Source organism: Balaenoptera physalus, assembly GCF_965194825.1.
Source record: "Balaenoptera physalus genome assembly, chromosome: 14".
Lineage (NCBI taxonomy): Eukaryota > Metazoa > Chordata > Mammalia > Artiodactyla > Balaenopteridae > Balaenoptera > Balaenoptera physalus.
The window spans coordinates 42,257,778-42,281,249 of NC_138893.1; the positions used below are offsets into that span (position 1 = coordinate 42,257,778).

At 42.1% G+C, this 23,472-nt stretch overlaps 1 long non-coding RNA gene across 1 annotated transcript; it reads right to left on the minus strand.

Moving 5' to 3' along the window:
- Window positions 1–122: 122 nt before the first annotated feature.
- Window positions 123–22,103, minus strand: LOC309643058. The gene is made up of 2 exons (XR_014253521.1): window positions 22,068–22,103; window positions 123–21,944 (listed from the first exon to the last, which is right to left on the minus strand). It is a non-coding gene; the product is annotated as an uncharacterized lncRNA (long non-coding RNA).
- Window positions 22,104–23,472: the final 1,369 nt, after the last annotated feature.

The window sequence follows — 23,472 nt, forward strand, 5'->3', positions numbered from 1 at the left end:
AAGCATAAAGCAAAGTGGCTGGTTCCAGGATATGATTCCAGTAGAATCTGCCCCATTACTTTATAGTCACACCTTATATCTGTATAATGTTTTTGACTTCTTCTTTTAAAATTTTTTTAAAAATATTTATTTATTTTATTTTATTTTATTTATTTGGCTCTGTCGAGTCTTAGTTGCGGCACGTGGCATCTTTCACTGTGGCACGGGCTACTTGTTGTGGCACGCGGGTTTCTCTCTAGTTGTGGCATGAGGGTTTTCTCTCTCTAGTTGCGGTGCAAGGGCTCCAGGGCGTGTGGGCTCTGTAGTTTGAGGCACACGGGCTCTAGTTGAGGCGTGAGCTCAGTAATTGCGGCCCAGGGGCTTAGTTGCCCTGCGGCATGTGGGATATTAGTTTCCCCACCAGGGATCGAATCTGCGTCCCCTGCGTTGGAAGGTGGATTCTTTACCACTGGACCACCAGGGAAGTCCCTAAAAATTTATTTAAAAAACAATTTAAATTAAAAATTTTTTTTTTAATTTAAAAAATGTTTTTAGCTTCTTAAAGTACCTTGACCAATGTGTCACTGCATTGCGTGCAGACCATTCTTCTGGAAGTTTTCCCACATCACCTCCATGTGACAAGCAGCTCTCTCAAGGGGGCGGGGTAGTAGACAGAAGAGCCCTGTTTTCCCAGCAGGCCTGCAGAAGACCCCTCCCTTCCCACATCCTCTTTTCTTGAAAGGAAAGTTAAGCATTTTAATAACTACCCAGGGAAACTCAGTCCAGAGAAGGACAGTTGAAACAGAGAGGTCCTTATTTCACTGCAGCCTTGTAACAGACAAAAATCAGGAAAAATACCAAGTGTCCCCCAATTGGAATCTCTGTACAGTGGAGTAGTATGGTGCCTTTAACAAGGCAGAGCTAAATGTCCAATTGCCAAGAACTCTCAAGTAAAAAGGCAAACATTGTATGCAGTATGCCATTGTTTAGGTTTTTAAAAAGACCAAGGCTATCTATACATGTAATCTTGCATATGCAGACTGTCTTTGGCAGAAACTAGTGACATTGTTGCCTCTGGAGAGTGGGCTGGGGAGGCTGGAGACAGGAATGAGAGTATGAGACTTTTTTTCGCTTTATACCCCCCTTTTTACCTTTTGAATTTTGTACAATGTACATGTTTTACCTATTTTATATTTTTTAATTAGACTGACTAACTTGAAAAAAAAAAGCAATGTAACAATTAACATACCCATTTCAGTGTGAAGCCACCACAGAGTTCTGAGCTGATTTGTAACTTGGCTTCTTCCAAAAGCTGAGGCTGGGGCTTGTTCTACTAGGATGCTGATTAGGGATGGTGGGCAGATTGGGAGTCAATTTTGAGAGATCTCGGAAGGAAAATAACCACAAGACCTGTTGGAGCAATTAGGAAAAATTAAAATGAGATCTTTGGGGTGGGATTGAAAGACATGGTTAAGGAGTAGAACTATGGGGGCCTGCAGCTGGGAAGGAAAAGAGGAGACTGGTTATTCCCTGGAGGAAAAGGTAGGTCCTCGGTAGGTCCTCGGTCCTCATTCAATGTCTTAACATTTCCTTGTGTGTCTTCTACCCAGTCAATCTGGGCTATGTCCACAGAGGTTAGAGCCATGACTGCTTCATTCTCTAATGCTTCTGGGGGACCCTATTCTGGATGAGTATATGGCTTGAAATACAATTGAGAAAAACCATTAAAAAATGTACCAAGCTCAAGGGGAGTGAACAGAGGAATGAAGGATGTAAGAACCTAAGAATCTCATGGGCCCCATACCATCACCAGGCCCCAGAGGAGGTGGCACCAGGAACGCAGGGTCCACACCAGGGAACAGCAACAGCAGCTGGGAAACACTTTCAGAAGGGCAGCCAGCCAGCCTACGAGCAACAGGAGGGCTAACAACTCAATCTGAACCAGCCCCTGTGGTTCAAGAACCAGCGGGTCGAATGCTCTCAACAAGAGTGACACAACACCACAGCATTGGACTCCCCTGGCCCAAGACCCTTTCAAGGACCCTCTCTCACTCCCACAGCATCTGGGCACCAAGCAGGGGCTCTGAAGACAGAAATGACTGCAGCACGAAATGTTACTGAATTCGTAGGAGAGTCTGACCCTGAAATGTCCTGAGATGTCCTGCACAAATGTCCTGAGATGTCCCGACAGAGGATGCATCCTATGGGCTTTGCCGACGTCATCGTCTAAAGCTGTGGCTTGATGGGCTTTGCTGCTGTTTACTGTTTCATAGTGTAAGGAGCACAGCATTTACTTATCCGGTCCACTGTCGGTGGTCATATGGCTTGTTTGCACTTTGCAACCATCACAAATCATGCTGCTTTCGTCATCGGGTTTGTGCACAAGTTGTCGTTACTTCCTAGGACTAGGACTTGGAGTGGAATTGTGGCTCACGAATCCAGCTTTTTAGGCTCAGCTTTGGTGAGTGTTGCCAAAGAGTGTTCCGAAGGCTTTGGCTGGTTTACTCTCCCGCCAGGGAGCACCTGCTGCTCAGCGCCCTCGTCAACATTTGGAATTATGAGGCTTTGTTTCTGTTGATCTGGTGGCTCTGTGGCTTTCACTGTGGCTTTAATATTCTTTTCCCTAGTGATAGTGAGGTTGACCACTCCGCACGTGCTCACCAGGCATTAGGATTTCTCATGTAAATATCTGTTCACGTTTTGGGCCCATTTTTATTTGAATTGAGTCTTATAACTCCTTTAACAATTACTGTGCTGCAAACATTTTTTTCTCCATTCTGGGGCTAGTTTCTCCATATGTGTCTTTTCATGACCTGAACGTCTCGGTTTTAACATTGTCTATTTCATTGCTTCTCAGACTATCTAATGGTGATGAACCAGTTTTGTTTTGTTTTCTGTCAGTGGCAGATAGATATGCTCTAAAATAAAATAAGATTAATATAAATTTAAAAATGTTTTAGAAACATTAAAAGTACTAAGACAATTGTCCTTCTCTGTCACTTTGACTTTTAATACTCTGCTAGATTTTCTTCAATGAAACACCTGTACTGAGCCAGACACATTGAGACACTTGACAGATGCCTTAGAGTCTAAAATGGAGAGGGTAAATATATCACACTGTCCTGGAGTGCTGAAAATCGAGCATGACAGAAGAAAAAATTTGAGCTACCAGACATGAAAAAGAGGAACACTAGAAAGCTAGTGTAATGACAAAATGTCCTCAGGCAGAAAAGTCTGAAAACAACCGGATTAAGAACAGAATCCGTTCTTCCCTAGCATATTTCTTGCCATATGAGTGGTCTACCAGAATCAAAAACAGGGAACACAGTGATCTTACTTGTTTACATGCCATCACCCAGGAGGCTCTATGGGTTTATCGTTTTGAGGAAGAACTCTGCTAGTGTCCAAGTTTGGAAATGAACGTAAATTAATTTTAGATGAGGCGAAATCATCTATTCCACTTGTTCACAGAATTCTTCACTAAAGTTTTGGTTTCACATCATCCAACATCAATTAATTTGCCTAGATGGTATCTGGAATATTCTCTAAACTTTCAAGCTTTGTGGGAGTAAACTCAGGGTGGCCTATTTCAAACACATCCCTTTAAACATCATGGTACCCATTAACTTTTTGTTGAGCTAATTTCTAAATGGGTCACCCTTCTGGGCCAACTTTTCCATGATCAGAGATAGAGAAAAAGACAGCCAGAGAGACAGAGATAGAAAAAGAGAGTGCACTCTGTCAGTTGTGTCTTCATGTACAAGAATTACTTACTCATTTTTCTCGATCTCCTTTCCACCAGACTCTGATCTGGCAGATAAGAGGCATAAAATTATAATTGAAAGTGGTGAGTCTTTCCTGACTCACTTCAGTTTTCCACACTGGCCCACTTTCAGTTGCTGGGCAATAAAGGTATAGAGATGGGAAGAATTTCATAGTCCACTAGGATCATGAATGTTCAGATTGTGCATGAACGTTTGCATGAGTGTTTGAATGTGTGGGTGCTGAGTGTGTGTGTGTGTATTGCTCTGTGTATCAGTTGAGTATGTAGGTGTATCAAGTGTGTGTACTTGTATATATTGAGTATGTGTGTTGTACTTGTATATATTGAGTATGTGTGTTGTGCTTGTATGTTGTGTGTGTTGAGGGTGTGTGTTGAGTGTCTATGTGCATTAAATGTCTGGGTGTTGAGGGTATATGTGCATAGATTGTGTGTGTAAGTGTGTGTATGTGTGATTGCGTGTGTGTGCCTGTGATAGGGATGTGTGTGGCAAGGACACCAGGAGGATAAAAACACACTCGCCTTAGGTCACATGTGTTGCATCAGGAATCCAAAGGGCTGCTTCCAGAGCCTGATTTCTAGCTTGGCCCAAATGAAACAACAGCAGAGACCAGCTATTATTTATTTGGAGGAGATGACTTTGAGTGGTCTGGAAAAGCAGAGGCTGGTCTATGTCCCCAGCCCACACTGTGATCTCATGGTTGGTATCCTCTTAGTCATCTCTGTCTTCACTGAGACTCATAGCCCCTTTTCTTCCCTTTCAAGTGAAAAACTAAACCTTAATTATCCAGAGAGAATCACTGGATGGGACACAATTCACCAAGAAAGTGTGTGCAGGGTTACTGTTGGAGGGAAGGTGATGACAACAGATTGACCATCAAGAAATCAGCTCACGGGCTTGCTTGTCCCATTACCTATGTGACAGGTATAATCTAGACCCTCAACTAGGGGGTCTTCAAAACCTGGAATCTTCTCTTCATTTCCCTGCCCAGCTCCCTTCCCACCTCTCCCACTTGGCACTATTAAGCTCTTAATTATAACAGTGATAAACACGGGGCACCTGCTCTGCACAAGGCCCAGTGCTGAAGCTTCACTCCAGTTGACACGTGACTGGACCTCTGCCTTCTCAGCTTCCACCCTTCCCTCTCTGTGCTCCAGCCACACCAGTCTTTTTTTCTGTTTCTTGAACCCATTAAGCTTGTCCCCATCTCAGGGCCTTTGCACTTGCAGTTTCCCCACACCTAAAAGCCTTTGCCTCTAACTCTCAGCAGGGTCAACTCTGTCGGATGCTGCTGAAAGGCTAAGTAAGTTCAGAGCAGAGCAGTCATCACTGGACTGGGGCAATGCAGACAATACTGGTCATCTTGACAGGTGTGGTTCTCAGTGGCTTAGGGGCGGCTTACAGAAGCCCAGATTCAAGCATAGAGTGAATAAGCAGAGACGGTAATTACAAAAACTTTGCCATGAAGGGAAGCAGAAAAATAAGGTGATGTCAGGAGAGAGATATGGGGTCAAGGAGGGTGTTTTGTTTGTTTGCTTGTTTCCATTTAAGTCAAGATAGAAGAGAGCATGTCTCTATATGGATGGACACGACACAGGTCTCTGGCACAGGGTCCAGATGCAGGGGAGAGAGAGGATAATTTCTGGGAAGAGACGTTTTGGAGAGGAGCAAAGTGAAAAAGGGTTCTGAAAGAAAAATTGTAGATTGCTGGGCAATATTGAGTTTGCTCAGTAAATTTAATGCTCACACAATCCTATGAGGTAGATATTGTTATTCTTCTTATTTTATAGAGGAGGAATCTAAGGGCCAGAGGTGTAAAGTAACTTGCCCAAGATCACACTGCCGGCAAGCAGAGGAGTTGGGGTTTGAAGCAAAATTCCGACTCCTGATTAATTACAGGATCCAAGTGCAAGATTCTGAAGGAAGAAAAGTCAGCTCCTTAAATCAGAGAAAAGCCTGAGAGCATCAGAGATACACCTAAAACCCAAGGCTCACATTCAGGTGCTAGAGAATGGAATAGCTCCAATGATTTATAAATAGAAAAATGTTCTAGATTTTGTTTAGTTGCCCAAAAATGCATCTGTTAGCAATGTTCTGTTTCTCAACTGGGAGGTAAACACTCGGGTGTTTGTTCTGAACAACATTTCCGATTTGTGTGTTTTTCTGAATGTGTGTTACACGTCACAACAAAAGGTTTAGGAATAAACCAGAACTGCCTTATTGATGGTATGTGATATGTGACCATCTCCCCTGAAAATGTGGCCTCACTTAGTTAGTTCCCAAACCTGACCTGTCATCAGAACCACCTTGGGGAACTTCTAAAATAAAGATTCCCACCCAACACCAGGGACTCAGAATTCCCTGGCCCAGGGCCCAGAGCTTATATCATCAGCAAGCTCCCCGTACCTCTTAACGCTCAGCCAAGTTTGGGAACCGCAGGCCTCAAGTACACCAGTTCAGTTAAAATCAATGTTTTCTGCAGTGTTGTTTCCTGTGGTCTTTGGAGATGCTCAAAATATGTCTCATGCCAGACAGAAGGCCGATCAATTCAACAATGTCATATGCTCCCTTTCCTGCCCTACACCCTGAAATTGACCCTATCCCTTGTCTTCCTTCCGATCTTTCCATTGCTTTGTACCATGGAAGTAAGAAAATATATGCAAATATAATGTGTTATAAGAAAAATCCTTTAGCTTAAACACCAAATGATCATAAAACTGATCACATCTCTTCCTTCCCTTTAGTATTCCTCTTTCTTGACACCTCCTGGGGAAAGACCTCATGCTACCCTGAGAAGAGAGCTTTATAGGGACATCAGAGCCATAGGAAGAGGCACTTGTGCCCATGTAGGAATCAACCAGCCTCTTACCTGAAATGAACACAGCAGCGATTAGGTGGTACACCAGCGGGAAAGAGAAAGTTCTCCACGCTCATCTCTAATCTAGAGCCAGTTGAGAAACCATCACATGATCGTGGTCACTGCTAGAAGGGAAGGAAGGGCAGAAGAGCTAAGATGGGGGTTGATGTCTTAACAGAAGGTGAGAGGCTGAGGCGGCAAAGAACCAGCCTGCGTTCATGATCAAGAATCACAGAGGCCCTGGACTTCCCCAGTGGTCCAGTGGTTAGGACTCTGCTCTTCCACTGCAGGGGGCGTGGGTTCAATCCCTGGTCAGGGGACTAAGATCCTATATGCTGTGTGGCACGGCAGAAAAACGAAGAAAAAAAAGTATAATAGAAATATATTTTTAAAAACCCACAATCACAGAGGCCCTAAAGAAGCCTGCTCTGAGAGTATCATTTTCCTTCACTCTCTAACCTAGAAAGAACACAATCAAAATACAGTTCCAGTTGCCGTCCTTCCCTGGGGACAAAAAAAGAAGAAGAAGAAAGAAACAGGAGTTTGGGACTCGCTTTGCAATTTGAATCTCAGGAATGCAAAAGAAACAGCAGTCACTGCCTTCTGAGCAAAGATGCTCTGTTGAAACTTGACTCATCCTTGACAATTTATCGTGTCCCCCTCCTTCCTCCCTCCTTGTGACACAGAGGTGTGAGGTGAGTAATGCTCTGCGCAGTGAGAGAAAAATAGATCTCCAAATGCCTTCCATTATGCTAAAGGCCTGTGTCACCAGCTGTGGTGGCAGTGGGTGTGGTCACCATACATTACTCCCAGAACTTCTGACTCCCTCTCTCCAGGGCTATTTGTGGTTCTAAAGTGCAACAAACAGGGACTAAAAACTGACAAGTGCAGAGAAGTCTAAAGGCCTTGCTGGGGTCTTGTGAAAGCCACAGTGGCCAAGAGCTCTTGGGGGGCAGGAGTCCCCAAGGCCACACAAAAGGAAAATGGTCAGATCCACTTTCTGCTGCCTGACCCTGCCCTGCTCCTTCCCCACAGACATAAGAACTCCTCTTCTTCCCCAGAGTAAAAACACCTAATATTTAATGAGTGCCTGTTATACGTCAGGCACTGAGCAAAGCATTTTCCATGGGTTATGTAAACGAATTTACCTGTGTGTATATGCACACACACGTATACATACACACATGTGTACACACACACACACACCCTGAGGTGGGTACTAACAGTATCTTCTTTCACAGAAAGGAAAACTAAGTCTCAGGAAATTTCAGTAACTGGCCCAGGACTTCCCTGGTGGCACAGTGGTTAAGAATCTGCCTGCCAATGCAGGGGACACGGGTTTGAGCCCTGGTCTGGGAAGATCCCACATGCCAAGGAGCAACTAAGTCCATGAGCCACAACTACTGAGCCAACATGCCACAACTACTGATGCCTGTGTGCCTAGAGCCTGTGTTCCACAACAAGAGAAGCCACCACAATAAGACGCCCACGCACCGCAACGAAGAGTAGCCCCCGCTCGTCGCAACTAGAGAAAGCCCACATGCAGCAATGAAGACCCAATGCAGCCAAAACAAACAAACAAACAAAAACTGGCCCAGAGTTACCTGGTTAATGCAGGACACAGACCCAGGTAATCTTCAGAAAAAAGCTTTAAACAAACACAACAATATCATATTTTCTGCTTGGCTAAATGCAGTTATTGGAATAATGAACAAGAGGAGTATAGGAAAAAATGTTTGTTTCATTTAATTTGTTTCATAGACTCTCCAGGTTTAATCCCAGAGATAGGAATACTGACTGATAACATTCCAGATGTCTTAGAAGCATTTTTTTTTTTTTAACTAAACTTTTTCTAAAAGGAGGAAATGGGGATGTGGTCATTGCCAGAGCCAGTGGCTTGCTAATAATGCAGCAGTGGGTACAAATCACAAGTAAGTGTGTGAAGCTTCTTCCCCTACAAAACTTAAAAAAAAAAAAATTAAAAGCCTCCATCTTCTCCTATGCAGTTTTTTTTTTTTTAAAGATTTTTTTGATGTGGACCATTTTTAAAGTCTTTATTGAATTTGGTACAATATTGCTTCTGTTTTATGTTTTGGTTTTCTGGCCGTGAGGCATGTGGGATCTTAGCTCCCTGACCAGGTATCGAACCCACACCCCCTGCATTGGAAGGTGAAGTTTTAACTGCTGGACCGCCAGGGAAGTCCCATATGCAGTTTTAAATATATGTATTAGTTCCAATATATCAGAAACATATTTTTCCTTTCTGGATTTGACCACATTATCTTCCTACCCAGCTGGAATCACGCTAGGGAGAAAAATCAACGTTTGTCTCAATGGCATTTTCTTATTCAGCTAATTGATTTTTTTAAATAACAATAATGCTTGAACATCCAGCTGCCTAATTACTAAGGAGGAACGCAAAAAAGGCCCGGCTCCCTCTCTGCCAAGTTCAGCGAGGCTTCAGGCTGATTTCAGGAGCACAGGTGCCCGACTTCAAACGGAGGAAACCACATGTGGAACCATGTTGGGTAGAAGGGACCTTGGAGGGCATCTGGCTCAATCCTCTTCATTTACAGGTGAGGGGACCTGAGGTCCAAAGAGGTTAAGTGGCTTGCCTAGTATCACACAGCTAGTCACCTCCAGGCTGGAACTAAAGCCTAGGCATCCTGATTCCTTAGCTATTTTTAAAAATTAACTTGAAGCATACATACAGAAAAGTGTACATATTATAACTGTACAGCTTGAATAATTATTGTTAAGTGAATACATCCATGCAACTGATGCCGAAAACTTGGCCTTTGTGCACTGGTGCTGAATCGAATCTCGGAGACAAGAGTTTTGGATGAAGTAGAAAAGAATAACTTTATTGCTTTGCCAGGCAAAGGGGGACGCAGCGGGCTCCTGCCCTCGAAAACTGTGTGTCCCAACCCAGGAGGATTTGGTGAGGAGTTTTATAGCAATCGTTCAAGGGTGGGGTTGCTGATAAGGTTAGGGTGTGTGCAGGGCCTGCGCTCCTTTAATCTGGTCTCAGGTAATATTTTGATGAGTTCCTCTGGTTCCTTTAATCTGGCCTCAGGTAATATTTTGATGAGTTTCTCTGGTTCCTTTAATCTGGCCTCAGGTGGTCTTCTGAAGAATGCTGACATCTTCCATTTGTTCGGGGTTTCCTTCTATAAAGAGCTTAAAGATATGTGTATCACTTGAGGAGGAACCAGGACCCTGCCCCAAGGCTGCACTATTGTTTCTTGGCTGTTCCTCCTTTGTCTCTGCATCCCCTCCCTTCCCTGATTAGCAACTGTTCGAATCTTCCCTTTGGAACTCTGGGAAGGTCAGGGAGGCTGGGGTCTGTTCCCTACAAACAAGGAACGGGGGAAACAGAAAGGCTTCCAGACCCAGGAGCCCCACAGGGTCCTGCTCGGTTCCACAACCAGCACCCAGGTCAAGAAACAGACTATCTCTAGCACCCCAGAAACCCCCCTGATGCTCTCCCTCCATTCACTACAAACTCTCTCCTTCTCAAGGGTAACCACAATCCTGACTTCTTACACAATAGTTTACTTTGGCTTGGCCAATGTCCTTTCAATAAAGAACTGTTTTATGTGGATTTTCGCTATTCAGAGCTAAAAAACAAATCTGCTTTCTCGGAGTGCCTTAAATGGTGTATTAAGAAAGCATATCCCAGGACTTCCCCAGCGGTCCAGTGGTTAAGACTGTGCTTCCACTGCAGGGGTCACGGGTTTGATCCCTGGTTAGGGAACTAAGATTCCACATGCGCGGTGGCCGAAAAAAAAGCATATCCCAAAAGGACACCCCCCATACCCATTAAGGAGTATGAGGTCTCCCTTGGGAGTGAGGGAAATGTTAGGGAACTACATAGAGGTGGTGGTTGCACAACATGGTGATGTACTAAATGCTACGGAATTGTTCACTCTAAAATGGTTAGTTTTATGTTACGTGAATTTTACCTCAATAAAAGAAAGTCATCACTTAAGCTATGTGCATTTCATTGTATGTAAACTAAAAATAAACTTTAAAAATACTTGACTCTTGGAAAAAAAAAGAAGACAGCCTATCCCTAACAAGGGCTTGTCAGTACATTCCACACATCTAGAACTGGCCAGCAAGCCTTAAAGAACCACCTGGGCGTTTTCCTCTGGCTTTCTTCTCATTGCTTTCACCCTTATCCCTCCACTGAAAGGTCCCTTAACAGGGTCATCTTGCCAAAGCCAACAGTCGGTGCTCTGTCCTCATTTTACTCAACCTCTGGGCAGCATTCAACTTAGATGACATCTATCTTGTTCTTGAAACATTTATCTAGGCTTCTGTAACATCGTGTTTGTCTGGTTTTCTTCTTACCTCACTGGCCTTTCTTCATTCTCCTTTGCTCCTTATCTCCTCCTCTGAATGGTGCAGAGCCTAGGGCTCTGTTTTTGACCATCTCTCTTCTCTTCTTTAGTTGGGTGAACTCATCTAGTCCATCTATATGTCTATGACTAAACATCTCCAGCCTAAACATCTCCCCTGAACTCCAGATATGGCTAGCCAACTGCTCACGTGGCATCTCTACTTGGATGTCTCACACAGCTGAGACAGAACTATGGATCCTTTCCTACCCCAGATCTCCCCAATGTGGCTTTCTCATTTTTGTAAATGGCACCATAATCCACCTAGCTACTCAGGCTAAAACTTAGTCAACATATTGAATCATCTCTTTCCCTCATAACTCACTTCTAATCCATTCGTACACCCTATTGGCTTTGCCTCCAAAATGTATCCTAAATACAATTACCTTTCTCCATTTCCATCTCTGCTGCTCCAACCCTAGATCACAGCCCCTCCATCATCTTTTGCCTGGACCATTGCATTATCTCCTAATGGGTCTTTCTTACTTCCCTTTTGTCTTCCTTTAGTCCAAACTTCACCTGACAATAAGAATAATGTTTTTAAAAGGTAAGTCAGGTCCTGATAACACTCCAGTGAGTGCCCATTGCATCCAGAATAAAACCCAAACTCTCACAAGGTCAAGGGATCTGTCCCAAACTAGTCCCTTTTTAGTCTCACTCCCCTCCACTTGTCCCATCACACGGGACACTCCAGCCACCCTCACCTTCTTTCCATCCCCTGAACAGGTCAGTCTTGTTCCTGTCTGAGGGCCTTTATATTTGCTCTTCTTTCTGCTGGGAGCATTCTTCCCCAATCTTTGAACAGCTGTCTCTTCTTAACATTATGACTTCAGCTCAAATGTCACCTTCTCCTCCAAGAGACCTTCCCTGGTTACCCTCACTAAAAATGGCCTCTCCTACTCATGATCCTATTTAATCTTCTTAATATCTCTTATCTATACCTAAACTTTTCTTATTTATTGTTGACTTGTTTAATGACTGTCTCCTCCTGCTAGAAGGTAAATTTCTTGAGGGCAAGGACTCTATTTTATTCAAGGCTGTATCCCTAGTGCTCAGAACAGTATTTGGCAATAGAAAGCACAACATAAGTTGACTGGCTGGATCTCATCAACTCATCTGAAAAGATGGGGAAGCAAAGTTATTTATCATAATATAGTCTCCATTATTTATCATTTCAATGATAAATAATAAGTCACAAGTAACAGAAACCCAATTCAGGATGTCTTAATTGTAACAGAAAAGGCTAGGTCTGTCTTCAGGCACAGCTGGTTCCAGAGACTCAAATTATATCATCCGAATAATTGTCTTTCAATCTCTCCCTCCCTCTTCCTGCCTTAGCTCTCTTTACCTCTGGCTTGGTTCCATTTGCACACAAGTCCTCTCCATGAAGTGGCTCCTGCCAGCTCTGTGCTTACATTCTACATTGTACAGCTCAGGAGCCCCAGCAGAAAGAGAACTGCCTCTTCCCAGGAGTCCCAGCAAAAATCTCAGAATTGACTTTCATTGAACCAACTTGGATCGCATGCCTTCCTGAACCAATCACTGTGTCTAGAGGGATGGAATATGCTAATTAGTCAAACCAAGTCACTTACCCACTCCTAGATGGGAGAGTGTGATTGGGAGTTGGCATCACCTGAGAGCCAAGGAGGTGTGGTCTCCCAAAGGAAACTGCAATGCTATCACTAGGGAAAGAGATGCAAGTTGTGGGGGGAAAAAAGATGTCCATTACAATGGTCTTTTTGTTTCAGAGAACTGAAATTTTTGCCAGTTCCAGAAGAACCTACAATTTTAGAGCTTAAGGATGAAGAACTGTCTGATTGCCGCCATCTTACAGGACAGCCTGGTGAGCTCATTCACCCACTGAACGTTTACACAGCACTAACCATAGCTTATCTCACAAGGTCTATGTGACACTTTCTACCCTGGCAGGGGTTATGCTTTGTCAGTCTCCTGTCTGTGAGCTGGTGCTGAGTTTAATTACTAAGACCTGACCTCAGAACCTTAGCGTCAATGTCCTTGACTCTTATTTCCCTGGTGTCAGGCTTCAATGACACCTGCTCTCTGAAGCCCTCATCTCCGTAGGTCTAGAGTGTTTACCTTTGCTTTGCATCATCATTAATCTTTCTGATTTTGCCCCTCAACTCATTTTGCTGGACTGCTCCTTCCTACATGATCCCTCTGAATTTGTTTTCTGACCAGCTAGCTGAATCATTAGGCCTGTTGCTGTCCAAAGTCTGCTTTCACATCAGTCCTCACCAGGTGGTTCCTTCCTTAATCTTCAGTGATGGCTGCATTCACCCTCACCAGCGTTCACTACCCCAGAAAATGAATGAGGTCATCCTATAACATACGCAAAGAATACATCTAAGGTGGTCTTAAACGAGAATCTATCCTATACTAAAATATCTCTAAGGAAGGCCAATCCCCAGTTTAAACTGGCACTGGACAATCTCTAAGGGGAAGACATCCTCCCTTTGCCTGCATTCACACAGAGGGAAGATTCGGAGATGAGCCGATCACTACCTCTTGTGGTTACCTTTCACATACTCACAGATTGACACTCAGTATGTCATTGGTTTCCCTTCTCCAAATTCCATTCATTTATTAAAATTACATTTTGCTAACCCTTTCAGATTGTTACTCCCCATTTGGTCCTCTGCAATTACCTGTCTTATGCTCTGAGGCTGAGGTATAGTGATAAGAGCACTGTAGTTTTTCCTCTAAATCATAAACTTGGGAACAAAGTATTCTTCATGATGCCACTTGTCATTTCCTTTTTCTTTAACTTAAGAAAGTCACTCTGGGGCTTCCCTGGTGGCGCAGTGGTTAAGAACCCGCCTGCCAATTCAGGGGACGTGGGTTCGAGCCCTGGTCCAGGAAGATCCCACATGCCGCAGAGCAACTAAGCCCGTGCACCACAGCTACTGAGCCTGCGCTCTATAGTCTGTGAGCCACAACTACTGAGCCTGCGCACCTAGAGCCCGTGCTCCACAACAAGAGAAGCCACCGCAATGGGAAGCCCGTGCATCGCAACAAAGAATAGCCTCCGCTTGCCGCAACTAGAGAAAGCCTGCACACAGCAACAAAGACCCAATGCAACCAAAAATAAATAATAAATAAATTAATTAATTAAAAAAGAAAAGAAAAGAAAAGAAAAGAAAGTCACTCTGGTGGTCAGGTGAATTCCTGAGCAGTGACCCTTTGGCACAAGTGTTCCTCTTCTAACTAAGATGGTTGAACCCATCTCCTTACAAAGTGGAAACATACAGCTTGTTTCTGTAGAGAAGCTGCTAACCTGACCCACAAATGCAGTTTTATTCCCACCAGAATACAAAATGATCCATGATGACAGGGACTTTGTTTAGTTACTATATCTCCAGTATTTGGCATATATAGGCACTCATATGTGTTTATTCATTCATTCATTCAACAAATGCTTATTGAGCATTTACTAAAGAGGGCATTGTGCCAGGTGATACTTGGGATCGAAGGAATGAAAACAAGTATACCTGGGAGGATATTTCAGCCACAAGTAACAGAACTATTTTAAACAATTAGGTATTTATTGTTTCACATAAGTGGAAGTCCAAATTTAGATCAACTCAGGTTTGTTGTCCCACCATTAAGGATCCAGGATTTTTCACAGTTTCATCCTAAACTTTTTTCTCCCCTCTGGAAAAGGGAGAGAGGGGAGGGAGAGAGAAAGGCCATAGGGTGGCTGCCAGTAACAACTAAGGTAATAGCGGGAGAAAGAGTAAAGAGGAAGACCCTTCCCAAAGTCTTTAGCATTCCTCTTGCTTCTCAGTGGCCAGAATTGGGTCACACACACATTCCTGAACCATGGACTTAGCCTCAGACCGTTCAGCCCCTCACCACACAGTGAGGATGGGGTGGGCTTCCTCTGAAGTAAGGGGACTGTGTTGAGGAGGGGTGGCCCTCTGAACACACAGAGGTTCTGTTAGAAAGGAAGGGAGTCGGGTCTAAGGGCTAAAGGTGGGGCTAGGGAGCAGCCATAGCATTCACTTCAAGTCATAATGTGTAATGAAAGTCTATAGTTTTTTTTAAAAAAGTGCCTGTCCACATATTAGTTCATGTAATCCTTACAATGATGGCAAAGTGGTAGTTCTCATTCCAGAGGTAAATCAGAATCACCTAAGTAGTGAGTCTGATTCAGAAACTCTGTTGTGAGACCCAGACATTTGTAATTCCTAAAAGCTGCACAGGTGATTCTGATGCCCAGGCAACATTGCACAGCAGTGCTATAAGTAAAGCACCAGCACCCCATAGGTGTGAGAATAAGAATTCAGCACAATCTCTACCCTGGAAATCAACTAAATGCCAATTAAGACATTCTGACATATGTGCCAGAGGAGTTTAGGGGAGGAAAAGCTCCCTCTAAGCCAATAAATTGGGGAAGGTTACTGGGAGAGAGTGGGACCTCCAAAGATGAATAAGACTTGAATAGAGAACACAGGGAGCAATGTAGCCAGAAGGGCACAGCATGAGCTGGGGTGGAACAAGATGGAACACTTGTCAAATTCATGTGTCATGTTTGTCAGAGGACAGGCTGATCTCTGGTTTGTTGCCATATTAGTACATGACAAAGGGAAGTTTTCACATTTTTAGAGTTTTCTCATCTTGAACCAATGATTGAAGAAACTGAGGTTTGTTTCCAGAACTGGGTGAATCAGTGCTATCTGATATTCCTGATACTTTACTGAAACTATTCACCAAGCTTCCTCTTTGAGCACAAAGGGGATTTTAAGAGGCAACGATTGGGGCTTTCATATATTTGTGTTTGAAAAATCAGAATAATTGGGTGGAAAAACCCTATGAGATCACCTTTCTGCTCTACCCAACCTGTTGTGAGGTGGGGGGGTGGATACACAATGATCTTCTTAGAGAAGGAGACATTTCAATCCCTTCTCAAAGCAAACTAAGATAAACCCAATAAAATCGAGCCAGGCTGCAGAAGTGATTAGGAGGAAGGTTAGAAACAACCTGAAGAATATGGAGAAAGTTTGTAAGTTGATTGGTAATTGGATTACATTTAAAGATTCAACTAGTGACATATTCAGAGTAGAGTTTCTTTTATTTGTTAACTCCAGGCAAGAGGCTTGGCAGTTTACTGATAGCACAGAAGGTGAGTCATGCTGCACTGGCTCGCTCAGCCGGGCTTGGACAAATATCACCCACTCACTTTGATGGATGCACCTCATGCATAGAAATATGTGGACAGATATTGATTTTTTTAAAAATGCTATCATTACTCACTGTTTGTAACAACTTATTTTCCTTCTTTTTTATACCTTTGTTGTTACTACTTCTGCTGCATCTAACTTGCATTTTAGTGAACTCTAAAGGGGTCTCCTGCATGCTAAAGGAGTTTCTCAGAAATAGAGAGTTGGCAACAGACTTGCCATATGTGTCTTGGGCTGGATGCTCTTGAGGAGTATTCCTCTCCCAGGTTTCAAGAGCCTTTCCTATGTTATTACTCAATGGGTTCAGGGTGAGAACTCTGGGTAGGAGAGGTATTTACAGAAAGTATTAATGTGATAATTAGCTTCAGCAATGAAAAAAACAAAATATGTGCATACTTTTCAAGTAGGTGTCATACTATAAACTTTACCAGAGAATGGTTATTGTCTGGGAGCTCCTAGAAAGAGAACACCAGGCCACAGAGGAGAGGGCTGGCATAAGCCAGTGAGGGCAGAGGTAAGAGCTGGCTCACGTGGTTCCAGCTCTGTTCCCAACCACGTTGGAAGATAGAAGACGGAGCCGAAGCAAGAGCAGGAATGTGAGAGAGGGCAGCTCAGGTAGGGGCGATGCAGTAGGGGAGGCATCCCTACAAAGTTAAAGAAGACTCAACCCTGTTTAGTTGGGCGAGCGAAATCTTTCTGCAGGTTCTATCTTTCCTACTTTGAGCTGGTCTCTAAGTTCAGAGAGAACCATTTCCCTAGTGTCAATGCCATAGTCTTCTCTTCGTGGTGGATCTGAAATCAAAAATGCTGATGAGCCGAAAGTGATTACAAGCAAAAGATAATATTTTGGAGAAATTTGGACCTTGTTTTGGCAAACGAATTGCTTAAACCCATTCTAGATAGACATAAGGGGGCCTACTAAATCTAGGTTAGAAGCAAAGACCCAAGGAATATAAATGATGGGCATGAATACTATTCCACAAAAAGTGATTTAAAAAGTAAATAAGGGTAGTCAATCATGTATAACTGGGGAGAGTACAAAAACAGTTTCACTGAAAATGACCACTCTCCTAGTTTAAGTCAGCTGGTCTACCCATGTGCTAGCGATCATACAAAGAGGTGATCACCTAAGGAGGTGAAACACTTAGCCCAAGTTATCCTCTTGATGGGAAAATAAGCCCAATATGTCTCAGTACCCTCAGGTATCCATACCTAAGCATGTGTACAAAGTTTCTCTCCTTGGGCTGATAAGAATTGGGGCTTAAAATAATGATTCTGGCAGCTGAAAGAAGAAAGAGCAGGATGACAATGTAGTAGGCTTCCAAGCTCTAAATGATAAGGGATTGAACTAAGACAGCAGCTGTGAGGGGGAAAGAGATTTGGTATAATAAATGGAGTTGGTGTCCCACTGAGGTAGAGAAGAAAGCAAAGGATGAGCCCAGAGGGATTCCAGGCTTCCCTCAGGAGAATGTGGCAGGTGACATCATTTCTTGAAAAAGGAAATATAAGAAATGAAGCAACACTGGAGAAAAGAAGATAAATTCCATTTTAGACATGTGGGTGATCGGTGGCTCATCTGGCTAGTGGTCAGTTGATACTTAAAAATGTTTTCTCAGTTAAAAATGTATTGGCTCTGAGTAGAGGGGCTACAACTGTCTTGTGCATTATTTTATTCCAGGGCCTAGCACACAGCAGGTGCTCTGTATTTTTAAGGATCTTTTGCTCTTAGCAGTTTGAGTATTATGTATGGTTTGTTTGTTTTTTAAATTTACTTACTCTGCTTGGCATTTACTAAGCTACCTGAATCTGTAATTTCAAGTCTTTCATCAAATTTGGAAAAATTTTAGCCACTATTTTCTAAAAAATTTTTTCTGAATTATTTTCTCTCTCATCTTCTTTGGGAGTGACAATTACAACCATATTAGAACTTTTGATATTGACACAGAGGTCATTGAGGCTCTATTAGTTTTTTTCAACATTTTTTTCTCTCTTCAGTTTTTGATCACTTCTCTTGATCTATTTTCAAGTTCACTGACTCTTTCTTCTAACATTTCCAGTCACCTGTTAATCTTATTGAGTGAGTTTTTATTTCAGATATTGTATTTTTCACATCCAGAATTTTTGGTTCCTTTTTATAGTTTCTGTTCCTCTGCTGAGGTTTCCTGTCTATTCATTCATTATGAGTATATCTTTGTTTATGTCCTTGAACAGTTAAAATAGCTAGTTTAAAATAATTGTCTCCTAATCCCAACTTCTGCATCATTGATTGTCTTTTCTCTTGAACATGGTTCCACTTTTATGTTTCTTTGATTGTCTCTAATTTTAGATTGTGCTTGCACAATGTGAATGATACATTGTAGAGACTATGGTTTCTGTTATGTTCCTCTCACATAACATAACATAGGGCACAGACATAGAAAACAAATGCATGGTTACCAAAGGGTAAAGGGGGTGGGGGAGGGATAAATTAGGAGTTTGGGATTAGCAGATACAAACTACTATATATAAAATAGCTAAACAACAAGTTCCTACTGTATAGCACAGGGAATTATATTCAATATCCTATAATAAACCATGATGGAAAATAATATATTTATATTTATAACTGAATCACTTTGCTGTACACCAGAAACTAACACAACATTGTAAATCAAATATACTTCAATAAAAAAAATTTTTAAGTCCCTCTCCCACAAAAAAAAGAGTTAACTTGGTTAGACTGTTTTTCTCCTCTGTGGTGGGCAAGGGTTGAAATTTCTATTCAGTTCTTTCATCATTAGCTGGGATGATTGAAGTCTGCCTCACATGAGTATTGTTCAGAGATCAGCCAGAGGTTTGGGAAAACTTAATGCACAGAATTTGGAGGTTCTCTTCTGTTGTCTTCTCCTTTCTAGGATACCTCCATGACCACTAACATTTTCCAGTTGCTGTGATAGCTTCAAACTCTGTCTTCTAATTCCTCAAACCAATTCACCAAAACTGTGGGTTTCTGTCCACATTCTAAAAGCCTCAGCATGGAGTTGACTGGAGCTTGCCCTCAGGCAGAAGAAATCATTTTTAAAAACAAACAGAAAACTCATCTAGTGCCATTCCCTCCTTCTAAGCGTCAACTCTTCTCTAGTTTCTAGTTTGGTTACTCTTTAATGTCTTTAGATAATCTCCCCCACCAGAGTTTATAATTATTATTTGCAAAAGGGTTAATCCAATATAAACTACCTGCTGTTAACAGACCTGGAATTCCAGGTGCCCAATAAATATTTGTTAAACAAATTCAAGCACCCACTTTATATTTCCATGCTGATCTCTAACAGACACCATACACTTAACCTAGCCCCAATTAAACTAAACCCTTTATTTCCTCTCTCTCTCTCTCTCTCTCTCTCACTCTCACCTCCAGCAAACCTGCTCCTCTCCAAGTCTACTTTATTTATTTCATATACATATGAGATACATACATATCATATACACATAATATGTACAATATGACTAAAATGACTGTCATCCACAAAGTCACCAAGGCTCTTCTACTTCTCAAAAACAGAGAGCCACTCTGCAGTTCTCACCTCACCTGATCTTCACAATATTTGACACCTTTTTTATGGAAACTCTTCTTGTGGCTTCTGTGACATTATTCTATCTTGGATTTCCTTCCTTTGGCTGCTGGGACTTTGGTCTATTTTACAGATTCTTGTTCTACCACCCAGCCTGTGAATGCTAGTGTTCCTTCCTCATCCATGTTTTCTTCTCACTCTCTTCTATTCAAGTAGCTTCAACGTTCACTTAACAAATATTTGTTGAACACCTATTCCATGCCAAGCTCTTTTCTCAGTGCTAGGGCCTTGCCCTAGCACTGCTCTTTTCTCAGACAAGGCCTTGCCCTCATGCAGCTTACATTCTAGTGAGGGGAGATATCTATCTCTGTAACATCTATATATCTATCTATTCAACTGCTTTTGTGGCATTTCCACTTGAATGTATAATAGACCTTTCAAACTCAACATGTCCCAACCTGGAACACTCCCACCTCAGAGTCTTTGCATTTGCTGTTCCCTCTGCATGGAATGATCTACCAGATGTCCTCATGGCTCACAATTCTTACTCCCTTCAAATATCTGCCCCAAAGTCAATTTTTCAGTGAGGCTTTCCTGAGTATTTGCTGTAAAATGAATACAACCTATGCCCTCCTTTTGCACTACCCATCCCCTTACTCTCCTTTATTTTTCTCCATGGAACTTATCACCATGTAAATACTACAGATCTAATTTTTAAACTGTTGATGTCAGTCTCCCCTCAGTAGATAAAGCCAACTTGCTCTCCAATGTGGATAAAACAATATCCAGCAATTGTGCATGAGTGGTTTTTTCTTCATTCAAAATTTTAAATTTTCTCCCATTTGATAAGTTTTTGTTGCTATATCTCTGATTATTCATAAGTTTGAGTATTCTTCATATGTTTATTGGCTATTTGGTGTCATTTTGTAAATTGTTTGTTCATATCTTCTCTTCTTCCTCCTCTTCCTCATTCTTTTCGCTTTTCTGCTGGGTTATTTGTCTGTTTTCTTAATGATATGAAGGATTTTTAAAAAATATTCTGGTTACTACTTCTTTTTGCAAATACCTTCTTGTGGTCTGTTGCTTGTTTTTAACTTCATAATGATGCTTTTGGTTGTATGCATGATTTGAATTTTAATATACTCCTTTTTTTCGATCTTTTCAAGGATGAATTAACACAAATTTTTTTTAGGTGTATGTGCTGGAGGAAGAAGTTATCAAAGGAAATTCTTGCCAAATGACCTTTCTTTTCTCAGTAAGGTAAAAGAAGTCAACTCTTATAGGTAGCTGTAGAGTCCCTGAGCTTCCTCCTTTAGCCAACATATATTAATTGACTCTACAACAAATGCCTAGATCTGGGAGTTGGCCGGGGTGGGAGCAGGGAGGCAGGAGATGAGATGGGATTTCATACATTGAACCCTGCCTTACTAGAGCTTACCATCAGAGGACTAATTTGGTTAGATGGTGTAGCCTTGATATACTTCAGTAGAAACTCAGAGGAAGGAGAGATGGGGGTAATATTGATTAATTGTCTATGGACTGGATTAATCAGAGAAGATCATATGTCAACTTTCTTGACCTCCTATAAACTAAGAATCACAGAATCTCAGGGCTCAGATAAGGAAATGGAGGCTGGCCAAAGTTAAGGTCTTCCTGCTGAAGGTCTCACAGCTAGTAAGAGGCAGAATCCACACTAGAATTACAGATCCTAGGTCCAGTGTGCTGTTTTACCTGCCAGTCAAGCAAGTTGTCATGTCTTCCTTTGATCATAAAATAGAGATCTGAGAGCAATGCAAAAGAAAAATGGAGTAAGACAAGACAGAGCATCAATTACAACCAAAAAAAGCCCACAACCATTTAATCTGGGCTCACAAACTGTTAGAAGCAGCTATTATATTCACATCAACTTGTTTGTCTTATGAGGATACAAGAAATATGTTATCATTTTTTTTTTTAGATGGGACAGAAAAAAGGAAAGTGACTTAACCCAGGGCACTTGACAAGTCACAGCAAAAATGAGAGTAAACAAACATGGGCTCTGTGTTCAATACTTTTCTCTTCATAAACCATAAGACGAATGGCCACATATATCTATAGATTGTAGTCACTTTGTCTCAGTTACATGAGTTTTGTTCTTCCACTGTCAGGTTAATTGGTTCTATTCACTCTGTCTGTGGAGAAAGTATCAAATTAGGCACCTAATCAGTAACACTGAAAAAAAAAATAAACCAGCGATACATTGATTGCTCATAATCAAGCAATTACAGTCATGTTTTTCCTATCTATATACTTACCAGCAAACAGGAATGTAAAAATCACTTTCAACTGCCTGAAAAGAGACATGTCATTAATTAGGATCAATCAGAAATTCTCTCCACCAAGAAAATGCTTCAAAACATTAACTCCTTATATGTTACTGTAGTAATAAACTTATGAGGCAACTGATATCATATGCCCATGTGTCAGAGAAATATTATAACGCTAATTACAAGAAATCTTTAGGATATTCTCCAAAGTCAAATATAATGTTCACTGCTGTCAAAAGTTTGCTTTTGATAGCAAACTCCATGTGTCTCAAGGAGACCGAATTCTACTAGTGCCAGGCACACCTTGCCAAACATTGACGATGCAAAGAAGAACAAGATGTAATCACTGCCCCTTAGATATGATGTCTAGAGTAGCTCCATTCTAAACCCCAATAGCCCAGGGTGTTCGTTACTAGATGTAAAACACTAAAGGAGCAGAAATGGGAAACAAGGAGTTCTGTGCAAGCTGGTGAGCAGTCACCAAAGTCTCATCAGAACTGGGTCATTAAAGATATTCTTCCAAGCAGGAAAGTGGGGAAAGGCATGTGACGTAGAACAGACACTAGGGGCAAAGCAGTAATGCATGAAAGAACAGGGTAGGTTCATACATGGAGAGTATGGTCAATGCTCAGGCTGACAAGCAGGTTGTGGCCATATCACTAATGGCCTTATATGGTGGGTTAACAAATGGAATTTTGACAAGTAGGTGTGGGTATTCTTGGATTGGTGTTTCCAGAAGATCAATCTGGCAGCCAAGTGTGAAAGATGCATCTCAGGGAAGGATTCCCATTCTTAGGCTACTGCATCAGGCTAGGTGAGAAATGCTGACAGCTTGGTCTGCAGCACTGGGATGGAGAAGAGGGAATACATCCAAAAGACATTTAGTGAGTAGAATTAGTCAAACTACTATAAGGGAGAAAAGTGATTCCTTTAGCTGAAACTGGGCCAAAAAATTTTGGAGCATCCTTCAACACTGGAAATGCTTTATCTTGGTACCTGAGATGCTTAAGCATAAGCAAGCTCTCCTACAGCATTTTATATGTATATATGTATATATATATCAGAAATCAATTCGAAACAAACACCTGCAGGAAGTGCTGAGATATTTTTCCATTAGCTTTTAACACAAGGAAAACAAGATGAGAAGGTGACATTGTTTCATGGTTTCTAAAATGGGTAGCTTCTGCAAGAGAGGCAGCATCAGAGGTGCCAAAAACAGGGGTGCCATGGGGAAAGTCTGCCTTCTTCCCTACTGTGGATGCTGGGTGCCCTACCCAGATTCCCTCTTCAGGACTGAGGTGCTTGTTCTCCCAGAGGGAGGGAGTGTTGGTGGCTGAGTTTTCAGCTGAATTGCTCTTAGCCCCCTTCACAGGGGCAGCCCATATCTATTGGC